Source organism: Equus caballus, chromosome X, assembly GCF_041296265.1.
Source record: "Equus caballus isolate H_3958 breed thoroughbred chromosome X, TB-T2T, whole genome shotgun sequence".
NCBI lineage: Eukaryota > Metazoa > Chordata > Mammalia > Perissodactyla > Equidae > Equus > Equus caballus.
The window spans coordinates 111651804-111665670 of record NC_091715.1 but is presented as its reverse complement, the minus strand read 5'-3'; the positions used below and the strand labels follow the sequence as shown (position 1 = coordinate 111665670).

Here is a 13867-nt window from a genome sequence, read left to right as displayed (position 1 = left end):
TTGTCAAAGATAAGCTGTCCATAGATGTGTGGTTTTATTTCTGGGCTTTCAATTCTGTTCCATTGATCTGTGCACCTGTTTTTGTACCAGTACCATGCTGTTTTGATTACTGTAGCTTTGTAGTATGTTTTGAAGTCAGGGATTGTGATGCCTCCCGTTTTGTTCTTTTTTCTCAGGATTGCTTTAGAAATTCGGGGTCTTTTGTTGCCCCATATGAATTTTAGGATTCTTTGTTCTAATTCTGTAAAGAATGTCATGGGGATTCTGATTGGGATGGCGTTGAATCTGTAGATTGCTTTAGGTAGAATGGACATTTTCACTATGTTTATTCTTCCAATCCATGTACATGGAATGTCTTTCCATCTCCTTATGTCGTCATCCAATTCTCTCAGAAAGGCCTTGTAATTTTCATTATATAGGTCCTTCACTTCCTTACTTAAATTTACCCCAAGGTATTTTATTCTTTTTGTTGCGATTGTGAATGGTATTGTATTCTTGTGTTCTTTTTCTGTTGGTTCATTACTGGAGTATAGAAATGCTACTGATTTATGCAAATTGATTTTATACCCTGCAACTTTGCTGTAGTTGTTGATTACTTCTAACAGTTTTCCAATGGATTCTTTGGGGTTTTCCATATATAAGATCATGTCGTCTGCAAACAGCAAGAGTTTCACTTCTTCCCTCCCTATTTGGATTGCTTTTATTCCTTTTTCTTGACTGATTGCTCTGGCCAGGACCTCCAGTACTATGTTAAATAAGAGTGGTGATAGAGGGCATTCTTGTTTCGTTCCTGTTTTCAGGGGGATGGGGTTCAGTTTTTGCCCATTGAGTATGATGTTGGCTCTGGGTTTGTCATATATGGCCTTTATTATGTTGAGGTAGTTTCCTTCTATGCCCATTTTGTTCAGAGTTTTTATCATAAATGGCTGTTGGATCTTGTCAAATGCCTTCTCTGCATCTATTGAGATGATCATGTGGTTTTTATTCCTCAGTTTGTTGATGTGGTGTATCACGTTGATTGATTTGCGGATGTTGAACCATCCCTGTGTCCCTGGTATGAATCCCACCTGATCCTGATGTATGAGTCTTTTGATGAATTGCTGAATTCTGGTTGCCAAAATTTTGTTTAGAATTTTTGCATCTATGTTCATCAGTGATATTGGCCTGTAGTTCTCTTTTTTCGTGGTGTCCTTGTCAGGTTTTGGTATCAGCGTGATGTTGGCCTCATAGAATGTGTTAGGAAGTGTTCCATCTTCCCTAATTTTTTGGAATAGCTTCAAAAGGATAGGTATTAAATCCTCTCTGAAAGTTTGGTAGAATTCCCCAGGAAAGCCATCTGGTCCTGGGGTTTTATTCTTTGGGATGTTTTTGATTGCTGTTTCAATCTCTTTCCTTGTGATTGGTCTGTTCAAATTGTCTGCCTCTTCTTGAGTGAGCTTTGGGAGATTGTAGGAGTCCAAGAATTTATCCATTTCCTCTAGGTTATCCATTCTGTTGGCATATAGTTTTTTGTAGTATTCTCTTATAATCTGTTGAATTTCTGCAGAGTCTGTTGTTATTTCTCCTCGCTCGTTTCTGATTTTGTTTATTTGAGCTTTCTCCTTTTTTTCTTTGTAAGTCTGGCTAGTGGTTTGTCAATTTTATTTATCTTCTCAAAAAACCAGCTCTTTGTCTCATTGATCCTTTCTACTGCCTTTTTCGTTTCAATAGTATTTATTTCTGCTCTGATTTTTATTATTTCTCTCCTTCTGCTGACTTTGGGCTTCATTTGTTCTTTTTTCTCTAGTTCAGTTAGGTGTGCTTTAAGGTTGCTTATTTGGGATTTTTCTTGTTTGTTAAGATGTGCCTGTATTGCGATGAATTTTCCTCTTAATACAGCTTTTGCTGTATCCCATATGAGTTGGTATGGCATGCTATCATTTTCACTTGTTTCCAGGTATTTTTTTATTTCTTCTTTAATTTCTTCAATGATCCATTGCTTGTTCAGTAGTGTGTTGTTTAGTCTCCACATCTTTGTGCCTTTCTCAGCTTTTTTCTTGTAATTAATTTCTAGCCTTATAGCACTATGATCAGAGAAGATGCTTGTTATTATTTCAATTTTTTTAAATTTGTAGAGGCTTGCCTTGTTTCCCAACATATGGTCTATCCTAGAGAATGTTCCATGTGCACTTGAGAAGAATGTGTATTCAGCTCCTTCAGGGTGGAGTGATCTATATATGTCTATTAAGTCCAAGTGTTTTAGTTTTTCATTCAGCTCCACTATTTCCTTGTTGATTTTCTGTCTGGATGATCTGTCCATTGATGTGAGTGGGGTGTTGAGGTCCCCTACTATTATTGTGTTGTTTTTAACATCTTCCTTTAGGTCTGTTAATAGTTGCTTTATGAATCTTGGTGCTCCTGTGTTGGGTGCATAGATATTTATAAGCGTTATTTCTTCTTGATGAAGTGTCCCTTTGATCAGTATATATTGTCCCTCTGTGTCTCTCTTTACCTGTCTTATTTTGAAATCCACTTGGTCTGATATGAGAATTGCAACACCTGCCTTTTTTTCCTTGCTATTTGCTTGAAGTATTGTCCTCCACCCCTTCACCCTGAGTCTGTGTTTGTCCTTGGGGCTGAGGTGTGTTTCCTGGAGGCAACAAATTGTTAGATCTTGTTCTTTAATCCATTTTGCCACTCTGTGTCTTTTTATTGGAGAGTTCAATCCGTTCACATTGAGAATGATTATTGATGCATGTGGACTTAATGCTGTCAATCTGTCGCTCATTAACTTGTTTTCCTGTGTTTCTTTTCCTGTTTGCTTTAGACTACCCATTTAATACTGCAATTTCTTATGCTGGGTTTCTTAGATTTTTCCTTATCTATGATTTGTGACTCTGTTCTGTACTTTATTTTAGTGTCTACCTTGAAGATTGTATTTAGAATCTCGTGTATAATATAGTCTATTCTCTGGTGGTCTCTTACTTACTCGACCAATACTGATTTAGACCCTTTGCTCTTCCCCTCCTAAATAATTATTTTCATTTTTTATTCCAACTCGTCTTATTAATTTGTAGTTAGAGTGCTAAGATCGTCCTTGTTTTGGTAGTTTCCTTATTTTTACCCTAATGCTATAGTTGAATATTTGCTATCCTGTTCTGGTTCTATCCATCGGTCTCCCTAGTCTGTGGATTGTGTCCCCTTTCTCCCTTTTTTCTTTTTTCAAGTATGAGAGCCTTCTTGAGGATTTCTTGTAATGGAGGGCTTTTAGTTACAAATTCCCTTAACTTTTGTTTGTCTGGAAAAGATTTAATTTCTCCCTCATATCTGAAGGAAATTCTTGCTGGATAGAGTATTCTTGGCTGAAGGTTTTTATCCTTTAAAGCTTTGAATATATCACTCTATTCTCTCCTAGCTTGTAGGGTTTCTGTAGAGAAATCCGCTGACAGTCTGATAGGGGCTCCTTTATAGGTTATTCTCTTTTTTTTTCTTACTTCCCTGAGTATTCTTTCCTTATCATTCCTATTTGCCAACTTTACGATTATGTGCCTTGTGGTGGGTCTTTTTACATTGGCAAATCTAGGAGATCTAAAACCCTCCTCTACACACATTTCTCCGTTGATCCCTAGATTTGGGAAGTTCTCTTCAATAATTTCGTTAAGCACACTTTCTGCTCCATTTTCCTTTTCCATATTCTCGGGAATTCCTATGATCCTTATGTTCTTACTCCTCATTGAATCCATTATCTCTCGGAGATTTTCCTCATTTTTTTAAATTCTTAGTTCTCTTTCTTCCTCTGTCTGGCGCCATTCAGCCTGTCTGTCCTCGATTATGCTGATTTGCTCCTCTATGTGGTCTACACGGGCATTCAGGGAATCCGTATTCTGTTTTATCTGGTCCATTGCGTTTTTCATCTCAAGTAATTCTGTTTGATTCTTCTTTATGATTTCAATCTCTTTTGTGAAGTAACTCCAGAACTCGGCTTGTTTCTCTATCTTTCTCTCTACCTCATTGAGTTTTTTGATTATAGCTGCTCTGAATTCATTATCACTTAGTTTACCTAATTCCAAGTCTTCAGGACTTAATTCTGTGTTTTTATTGTTTTCCTTGTGGTCTGGGGCTTTTATAAATTGATGGATGATAGAGGAGCGGTTTTTTCTCATGGTGGTAGAATTCAGTTGCAATTACAGCCTGTCGCCACTAGATGGGGGTCGAGAGCGGCATGTTAGCTCACCGCCTTGGGGCAAGATGGCTGCGCCCACTGGCTTTGTTGGGGGGGAGGAGCTGTTACTCACACGCACCGGTCTGGGTTCAGATCAGTTCTGTTCTCTGGTCTCCCAAAGCCCTTGATTTATGGGGTCCCTGCGGACGGAAGCTTTCCCCCCGTCAGCGGGTCTCCACTGAATCAGCGTCAGGAGTCCTGGATGATCCCCCGGTCGCGCGGCCCCTCCCCTGCTCCTTCCCGACCTGCACCACAGCGATCACAGACTCTAGGGGAGGGAGCGATGTTCTCTCCTACCGTTCCAGTGCCTCCGAGGCCATCTGCAAGGTTTATGATCTCCGCCTTCTTGGTATTGTAGGTCTCTAACGAGCTGGCATTATGTTTATTCTCTGAAATTCAGTTCTTCCAATCTTTTGTTGTATTTTGAAGGGGAGAGAATCCCGGGTCAGCTCACCCTGCCATTTTGCTCCGCCCACCGGTATTTTATTCTTTTTGTTGCAATTGTAAATGGGATTGTATTCTTAATTTCTCTTTCTGCTACTTTGTTGTTAGTGTATAGAAACACAACCAATTTTTGTGCATTGATTTTGTATCCCATGACTTGACTGTATTCATTTATTGTTTCTAAAAGTTTTTTAGTGGACTCTCTAGGGTTTTCTAGATATAAAATCATGTTGTCTGCAAAGAGTGACAGTTTTACCTCTTCGTTGCCACTATGGATCCCTTTTATTTCTTTTTCTTACCTGATTGCTCTAGCTAGGACTTCCAATACTATGTTAAATAAGAGTGGTGACAGTGGGCATCCTTGTCTGGTTCCTGTTCTTAGAGGGATGTCTTTCAGTTTTCCTCTGTTGAGGATGATATTTGCTGTGGGTTTGTCATATATGGCCTTTATTATGTTGAGGTATTTTCCTTCTATACCCATTTTATTTAGAGTTTTTATCATAAATGGATGCTGTATCTTGTCAAATGCTTTCTCTGCATCTATTGAGATGATCATGTGATTTTTATTCTTCATTTTGTTAATGTGGTGTATCACGTTGATAGATTTGCAGATGTTGAACCATCCCTGCATCCCTGGAATGAAACCCACTTGATCATGACGTATGACCTTTTTAATGATTTTTGCATTCAATTTGCTAGTATTTTGTTGAGGACTTTTGCATCAATGTTCATCAGTGATATTGGCCTATAATTTTCTTTTTCTGTGTTGTCCTTGTCTGGTTATGGTATCAGGATAATGTTGGCTTCATAGAAGGAGTTAGGAAGCCTCTCCTCCTCTTCAATTTTTTGGATGAGTTTGAGGATAGGTACTAAGTCTTCTTACAACATTTTTCACAGAAATAGAACAAAGAATCCTAAAATTTATATGGAACCACAAAAGACCCCAAATAGCCAAAAGATTCCTGAGAAAAAAGAACAAAGTTGGAGGTATCACACTCCCTGATTTCAAAGTGTACTACAAAGCCATAGTAACCAAAACAGCATGGTACTATCACAAAAAAAGGCACACAGATCAATGGAACAGAATTGAGAACCCAGAAATAAACCCACACATTTATGGACAGCTAATATTCCACAAGGCAGCCAACAGCATACAATGGAGGAAGGGAAGTCTCTTCAACAAATGCTGTTGGAAAAACTGGACAGCCACGTGCAAAAGAATGAAAGTAGACCATTACCTTACACCATGCACAAAAATCAACTCAAAATGGATTAAAGACTTGAATGTAAGACCCGAAACGATGAAACTTCTACAAGAAAACATAGGCAGTACACTCTTTGACATCAGTCTTAGCAGCATATTTTCAAGTACCATGTCTGATGGGGAAAGGGAAGCAAAAGAAAGAATGAACAAAAGGGACTACATCAAACTAAAAAGCTTCTGCACAGCAAAGGAAACGAACAACAAAATGAAAAGACAACCTAATAATTGGGAGAAGATATTTGCAAACCATATATCAGACAAGGGGTTGGTTAATATCCAAATTGTGCAAAGAACTCATACAGCTCAACAATAAGGAAACCAACTACCCAATTAAAAAATGGCCAAAGATCTGAACATAGATTTTTCCAAAGAAGATATACGGATGGCCAACAGGCATATGAAACGATGCTCAACATCATTAGCTATCAGGGAAATGCAAATCAAAACTACAATGAGGTAACACTTCACTCCGGTCAGAATGGCTATAATTAACAAGACAGGAAACAACAAATGTTGGAGAGGGTGTGGAGAGAAGGGAACACTTGTACACTGCTGGTGGGAGTGCAAACTGGTGCAGCCACTATGAAAAGCAGTATGGAGTATCCTCAGAAAATTAAGAATAGATCTACCATATGATCCAGCTATTCTACTGCTGGGTATTTATCCCAAGAACTTGAAAACACAAAGGCATAAAGATACTTGCACCCCTATGTTCATCGCAGCATTATACACAATAGCCAAGACTTGGAAGCAACCCAGATGCCCATTAAGGGACGAATGGATAAAGAAGATGTGTATTTATACACAATGGAATACTACTCAGCCATAAGAAATGATAAAATCTGGCCATTTGTGACAGCATGGATGGTCCTTGAGGGTATTATGCTGAGTGAAGTAAGTCAGAGGGACAAAGTCAAATACCATATGATTTCACTCATAAGTAGAAGATAAAAACAACGACAAACAAACACATAGCAATGGAGATTGGATTGGCCTTTACCACAGCGGAAGTAGGGGGAGGGCAAAAGGGGTGATTAGGCTCACATTTGAGGGGATGGACTATAATTAGTTTTTGGGTGGTGAACATGATGTAATCTACACAGAATTCAAAATATATTACGATGTACCTCTGAAAGCTATATATTGTTATAATCCAATGTTACTGTAATTAAAAGAATTTAAAAATTAAAAAAAATTTTGATTAAAAAGAACTCTTCAAAAAAATAAAAAAATGAATAAATACTCATAAAATGGGGATTCAAAATCTGGATAATTAGTATGCCTGATGAAAAAGAAAAAAATATATATAGATGGCAACAACAACAAGACATTCGCAAGTATAAAAGAAGAAAATCTTCCAGGAATGAGAGAAGGCCTGAGTCTGCCAATCGAAAGGCATCACTGTTCTAAAAGAAGTTTATAATGGCGAAAGAATACAGAGATACTCTTCATTATTTAGTTTTTGAGATGAAGAAGGCATATTATAGATACCTAGATACAAGAAGAAGGTCACTGTGGCATTAAGATATTTTTGGCTACAAGTAAAAGAATAGGTGGTTGAAAGTGGTTTAAAAATAGGTATTTTGATTTTTGTTGATTTGTTTTTCATTTTGTTTTTATTTTCCTCACACTACAAGAAATCTGAAAGAGGCTCTTCCAGAGTTGGAACAGTGGCTCAATGACGTCCACAAGGATCTGGACCCTTTCTATCCTCTCACATCACCATCCTCAATGTGGAGACTTTTGTCCTCAGTTTTGTTCTCTCAGGGTCATACGGCTGTTGCATCATCTCTCATTATGTCCTCACACTGCCACACCCAAAAACAAGAACAGAGGGTAGATAATTTCTCCTCATTTGTCTTTCTTTCTTTCTTTGACTAGAGATTTTATTTTAGAAGTATGAAAGATAGAGGGGCAATAACGTTTGGAACTTTTAATCAAGGTTTGCTTTATTTAAGTTTAATGTTAATTCTGTGCTTTATTTCAGTAAGAACAACCTAGATTCTGTATCAGTGGTTCCAGTCAGATATCCAGTAGTACAAATTAGCTTCAAGTGACACATGTCGAATAAAAGAAGTTGAGCAACTTAAGGGGGAGGGGCAGCCAGGGGGAGGGGGAAGAAGAAACACAGAAATGGACACTCATGCAGGCTTTTCCATACCACCTTCAATCTTAACATGCTTCAGAGGAAGAGTAAAAGCAGGCAAGAATGAGCAGCCATGGATTGTTGAACTGTTCCAGCATCACGCTTTTCAGCAACATTTCCAGAGTTTGAAGCACTTTTTACAGTGAAACCATTACAACAAACTCCCCAAACTTTAAGCACCTCAAGCTAACGCTAAATTAATTTTAAACAACGGTATAAAATTTGATTTAAACGATTAGAAAAAGGAAAAATGATACCACTGCTGCCTCTGTAGTGTGATTAACCTCTCTCTTAGATGTTTGAGTCTCCCAGAAATCTAATGGCTTTCGAATGCAATTTCCACTTCTAATGGTGATTTTGACACATCTGGCAGGAGACAATACAGTAATGCTGAAAAAGCTTTTATACAGTCCTGTTAGTGTCCTAAAGAACCTAAAAGCTGGAGCCAGTAAAATCCACAGAAATTCACTCTTGTATTTAAGAACTTTTGAAAATGGTTTACAAAAACACCAACAGGGTAGGAACCTAAATTCTGAGACCAAATGTAAATGTCAGATTTGGTCGTTCTCTGTGACAATGGAGAATTTCCAAGGGGGTGCAATGGGAAGGAGTGGCGTGGTCAGAGATAGTTTCTCTTGTTGGCTTTTAGATCTCACTGATTCTTATCTTCCACGTCCTGAAGAAAGTGTTTATTCTGCTCTTCACCATCACCCTGCATGTCTAAAGTCCATAGTGTCAGATTGTCACGTAACAACCGCACGGTAAATATAGAGTCCTTATACTTTTCTTCACTCAGCATAACCATTTCTGCAATTGCATCATCAAAAGCTGCTTTTTGCCAAGCTGCAGGCATGGTCACAGGAATTAAGAATTTCATAGTAGAATATGGAAAAATTGAGAGCAAGACCTAAGTGAATGAGATGTATTGGTGGAAGTTCTATCATTGCAATATCATTAGCAGCTTTAAAGCCACTAGGCTGTTCTGTGCAGCCTCCTTCCTGTGGCAAATTCAGCCAGACACCTCTGATAGTTCCCTTCATTTTAAAATAGAAAACCTTGGACTCTCTAGTGTTAGCTGCTGGAATGAGGTGTTTGTCCAGTACATCTAAACTGTCACAACACGTTAACCTTGGCGCAATCTCAACCATTTACCAATATTTCTGAATCAGTTTTAGTTTGTGTGCTTCTCCCTCATTTTCCTCTTTCTATTCAAAGTTGCTGATTATTCTCCAGGAGGCTCTTCTAGCTCCAATCACAATTTTATATGCAACGTGAGGTTTCTTCAACTGTCAACTCCACATCCATCCCTGCTGCTTTCTTCATTAATTTCATCCTATCCTCAGCCTGCTGAGTGTTCACCTGGTACACCAGATCCTCCTAATCATCCATGGGGCAGTGGCTCCAGCGGGGTCCGCATGACAGAAAGAAGCGGATAGGGTTGCCAACTCTCTCAGCCTCTTGCTCTGCATCCGGGCAGGCCATTTATCTCTTTTCTCAGTGAAGATAATCTTTCCTAGAACACTCAAGTAAAATTCTCTTTACATTTCTTCAGCTGGAACAAGGCCAAATTACTACACTCTAGCTGTAAGGGAGCATGAGGAAGTAAGTAGCTGACATTTTCATGCGCTGTTATCAAAAATGGACTCTGATGGCAAGTAAAAGGTGAAGGGGGATTGGCTAATGGATAGGCAACTTAAAAGTGTCTGTTATAGTCATCTACCAAGGGGAAAAAAAATTGAATTATTCTCAGATTTTCAGCAACACCAGATATCAAATATAGAAATAATACTAGAATTTTTATAAACTATATATTCATATATATGTATGTAGATATGTGTACATATGTATACATATGTATATACATGTGTATGCATATATTTACACGTATATGTAAATAAAAGTACATAAATCATGTCTACGTAATTTTTTTTAAGATTGGTGCCTGAGCTAACATCTTTGCAAATCCTCTTTTATTTTTCCCTTCTTCTTCTTCTCCCCAAAGCCAGTACATAGTTGTATATTGCAGTCGTGAGTGTCTCTGGTTGTGCTATGTGGGACGCTGCCTCAGCATGGCCTAATGAGAAGTGCCATGTCCGCGCACAGGATCTGAACCAGCGAAACTCTGGGCCGCCAAAGCAGAACGCATGAACTTAACCACTTTGCCACGGGGCGGCTCCAAGTCTATATAATTTAATGAACTTTCACACAATGAACATACTTATGAAGTCTCCACCTAGATTAAGAAATAAAATATTACCAGCACCCCAGAATGCCCTTTTTAACCCATCTGCTCTCCAAATGTAACCATTATCTTGATTTCTAACACCTCTGATTGATTTTGCCTGTTTCAAAAATTTATATAAATTGAAGAATGCAATATGTACTCTGTCATGTTTAGCTCCTATTGTTTAACATTATTTTTGTGAGTGAGATGAATCAATGTTGTTTTGTATATCAGTATTTTTTCTATTTTCATTGCCATATGGTATTTTATTATATGAATATTTCACAAATTTTATCAATTCTATTATTGACGGACATTTGCGTTCTTTTCAATTTTTGACAATTATATGTCATGTTGCTATGAACATTCTGGTACATGACTTTTGGTGAAAATTAGTATATACTTAATTTGGGTATACACCTGGGAGTAGAATTCTTGTATTAGAAGGTATGTATATGATCAGCTTTATTAAATAGTGCCAAACAGTTTTTCAGAGTGATTGTATCAATTTATACTCCCTCCATTACTGCATGAGAGTTCTAGTTGCTCCACATCCTTGCCAACACATGGTATTATCACTCTTTCCATTTTAGTCATTATTTGGGGTATGGATTGATATTTCATTGTAACTTTAAATTGCATTTCCTTACGATCAATCAGGTTGAAAAACTTTTCATATACTTATTGAACTCTTATATATCATAATTTGTAAAGTACCTTTTCAAATCTCTTGTCCATTTATCTATTATGTTGGATGGCTTCTTCTTATTGATTTGTAAGAATTCTCCATATATTTTGGATAAATCTTTTGTTGATAATAAGTATTATAAATATCTTTTCCCATACTGTGGCTTGTCTTTTCATACCATTAGTTGTAATTTAGAGGAATATTCTTAATTTTAATGAATTCCAATTTATCATTTATTTGCTTTAGTGCAAATATGGTTTGCATTCTGTTTAAGAATTCCTTTCTTATCCTAAAGTCATGAAGATATTCTCTCCTGTTATTTACTAGAGGCCTGATTGTTTTACCTTTCATATTAAGAGCTGCAATCCACTTGGAATGTATTTTGGCTTATGGTAGGGATGAATATTCATTTTTTTTCCAATGTACAAATCCAAATTTTCTAGCACAATTTTATTTAAAGAACAGTCCTTTTCATACTGGGATGTCCTACTATCTTTAAAAGGACAGATATACACAGGACCATTTCTAGATTGTTTATTTTACGTCCTTGGCCTATTTGCATATTTTTCACTAATGCCACAATGGTTTAATTCCTGTAGCTTTGAAATAAGCCTTAATATCCCACAGAGTATATTCTTGAACTTTTTTTTTTCCTTAAGAATATCTTAGCTATTCTTGGACTTTTGCATTTCCAGGTCATTTTTAGTTTTTCAGTATCCATATACAAAAGTAACTTTTATGATTGAATTGAAACTATAGGCTTGTTTTTACAAATTGACATTTTTACAATATCAAGTTTTCCAATCCAAAACAAGATTTATGCCTCAATTTATATATGTGTTCTTTAATTTGTCTAATGTTCTATAGTTCTCTGTGTTGTTGTTCTGCACAATTTTTGTTAACTTCATTTCTAGCATTTGACTTTTAGTACAATTTTAAGTAATTTTTTCAAAAGACTTTTCAGTTTCCATGTGTGTGTGTATGTGTGAGTGTTTTTATATTGGTCCTTCATCCAGTGACCCTTGTGAATCATTTATTAACTCAATACTTTTATCTATTTTATCTGCTTAGTATATATTCTTGCAATGGATTTTCTTAGCTTGTTTGTCTGAAAAATCTTTATTTCTCCTTTATTTGTGAAAGATATTTCACTTGGTGTGGAATCCTGCATTGGTATTTTTGGTTGCTGTTGTTCATCATTTTACAAATGTCCTTACAATGTTTCCAGCCCTGGATAGTTTGTGATTAGAAATCTAAAATATTATTATTTTCCTCTGTATGTAAACAATCTTTTTTTCCCTGGGTACCTTCATGATTTTCTCTTTATCTTTGGTTTTCAACAGTTTGATTATGATGTGTCCAATGCACCTAGGTGTGTTTTCTGTAGGTATTTATTTTGCTTCTTTTTCTCTGAGTTTGCTGGATGTGTGGATTAGTATCTTTATTTTTTGGAAATGTTTGGCCATTATCTCTTCAAATATTGCTTATGCCACGCTCTCTCTCATTTCTCCTTTCAAGAGTCCAATCATACATGTGTTAGATCATTTGATATTGTACCATTCTCCCAATGTTCTTGGATGCTCTGTGGGTTTTCTATTTCTTTGGTTAGTTGGTTGTTGTAACTCTTTTTTTCCTCTTTGATGAATTTCTATTAGCCTGTCTTCAAGCCCAGTGATTCTTTTCCTTAATTGTGACTAATCTACTGATGGGCCTATTGAAGATATTTTTTACCTCTCTCATTGTGTTATTCATTTCCAGTATTTTCAATTGATCTTTTTTTTACAGTTTCTATCTCTATGCCTAAATCCTCTGTGCGTTTACATGTGTCATCTGCCTTTTCCACTAGAGAAGGAATTGGCAAACTACAGCTAACAACCTGTTTTTTTATATAAAATTTTATCAGAGCATAGCCATGCTCTTTTGCTTATGTGTTATCTATGGCTGCTCTTGTGCTACAATGGCAGAATTGAACAGTTGTGACAGAGACCCTATGGCCTGCAAGGCCTAAAATATTTACTATATGGCCTTTCTAACTTCTGAAGCAGAGCATTTAATATGTTAATCATAGGTATTTTAAATTCCTTGTCTTTTGGTTCCAATATCTGAGTCATATTTGCATCTTGTTCTCTTGATTTCTTTGTCTATGATGATATGTTTTTCTTTCCTTTTTCTTTGTATGTTGTTTATGTTGTTCTTTGTATGTTCTTTGTATGCTGTATGTTGTGTATATTTTTGTTGAAGACTGGACATCTATCAAAAACCCGAGACTGGGATCAATGTATTTAGGCATTAAAGTGAGTGTGCTTCTTCTTTTTCTAGGCCTTTAGTTGAGTTGAGTTTGGGTTTCGTCATTGTATACCCTCAGTGTAGCAATCTCCAAATTCCTCTAGTGATAGCCTTTGCTTAGGCTGGGGCTGTTTCGGATTAGAGGTTTATTCCAATGTTTGTTCCACTCTCAGGTTTATATTTTTCATTTGCGCCTCTACCTCAGAGGATGTCTTTCCTGCTCTTGCCCCTGTACTAACATAAGATTGATGCTACTAGCTACTGAACACTGGGGAGACTGGGTTTGTGGTATGGGGTACATTCTAGTCCATCCTCAGTTTTAGGTCGGTGTTTTATTCCTGGATTTTGGAGATGGGTCTCTCCAGTGATCCTGTTTCTTCTGCTAGAATAAGGTTACTTATAATAATTTGATCCCAGAATGTTTTCTTACTCCCATTTCAAAGGCAGATTTTTTTTTCTGTTCCATTCCCTGAGACGCAATTGTTCTTCAACTGTCACATAAACATGACAGAGTTTGGTGCCCTTCCTTTCTTGGCTTAAGGCTTTTGTTCCACAAGGAAAATAAAAGACAAGTATCCAAGTAGGGCTTCATGCCTTCCCTCAACAGCTGCTAT

General features: G+C 37.0%; 1 pseudogene; it reads right to left on the bottom strand.

Annotated features, from left to right (window-relative positions):
• Positions 1-8707: 8707 nt before the first annotated feature.
• Positions 8708-9444, bottom strand: LOC100054024 (14-3-3 protein epsilon pseudogene; annotated as a pseudogene).
• Positions 9445-13867: the final 4423 nt, after the last annotated feature.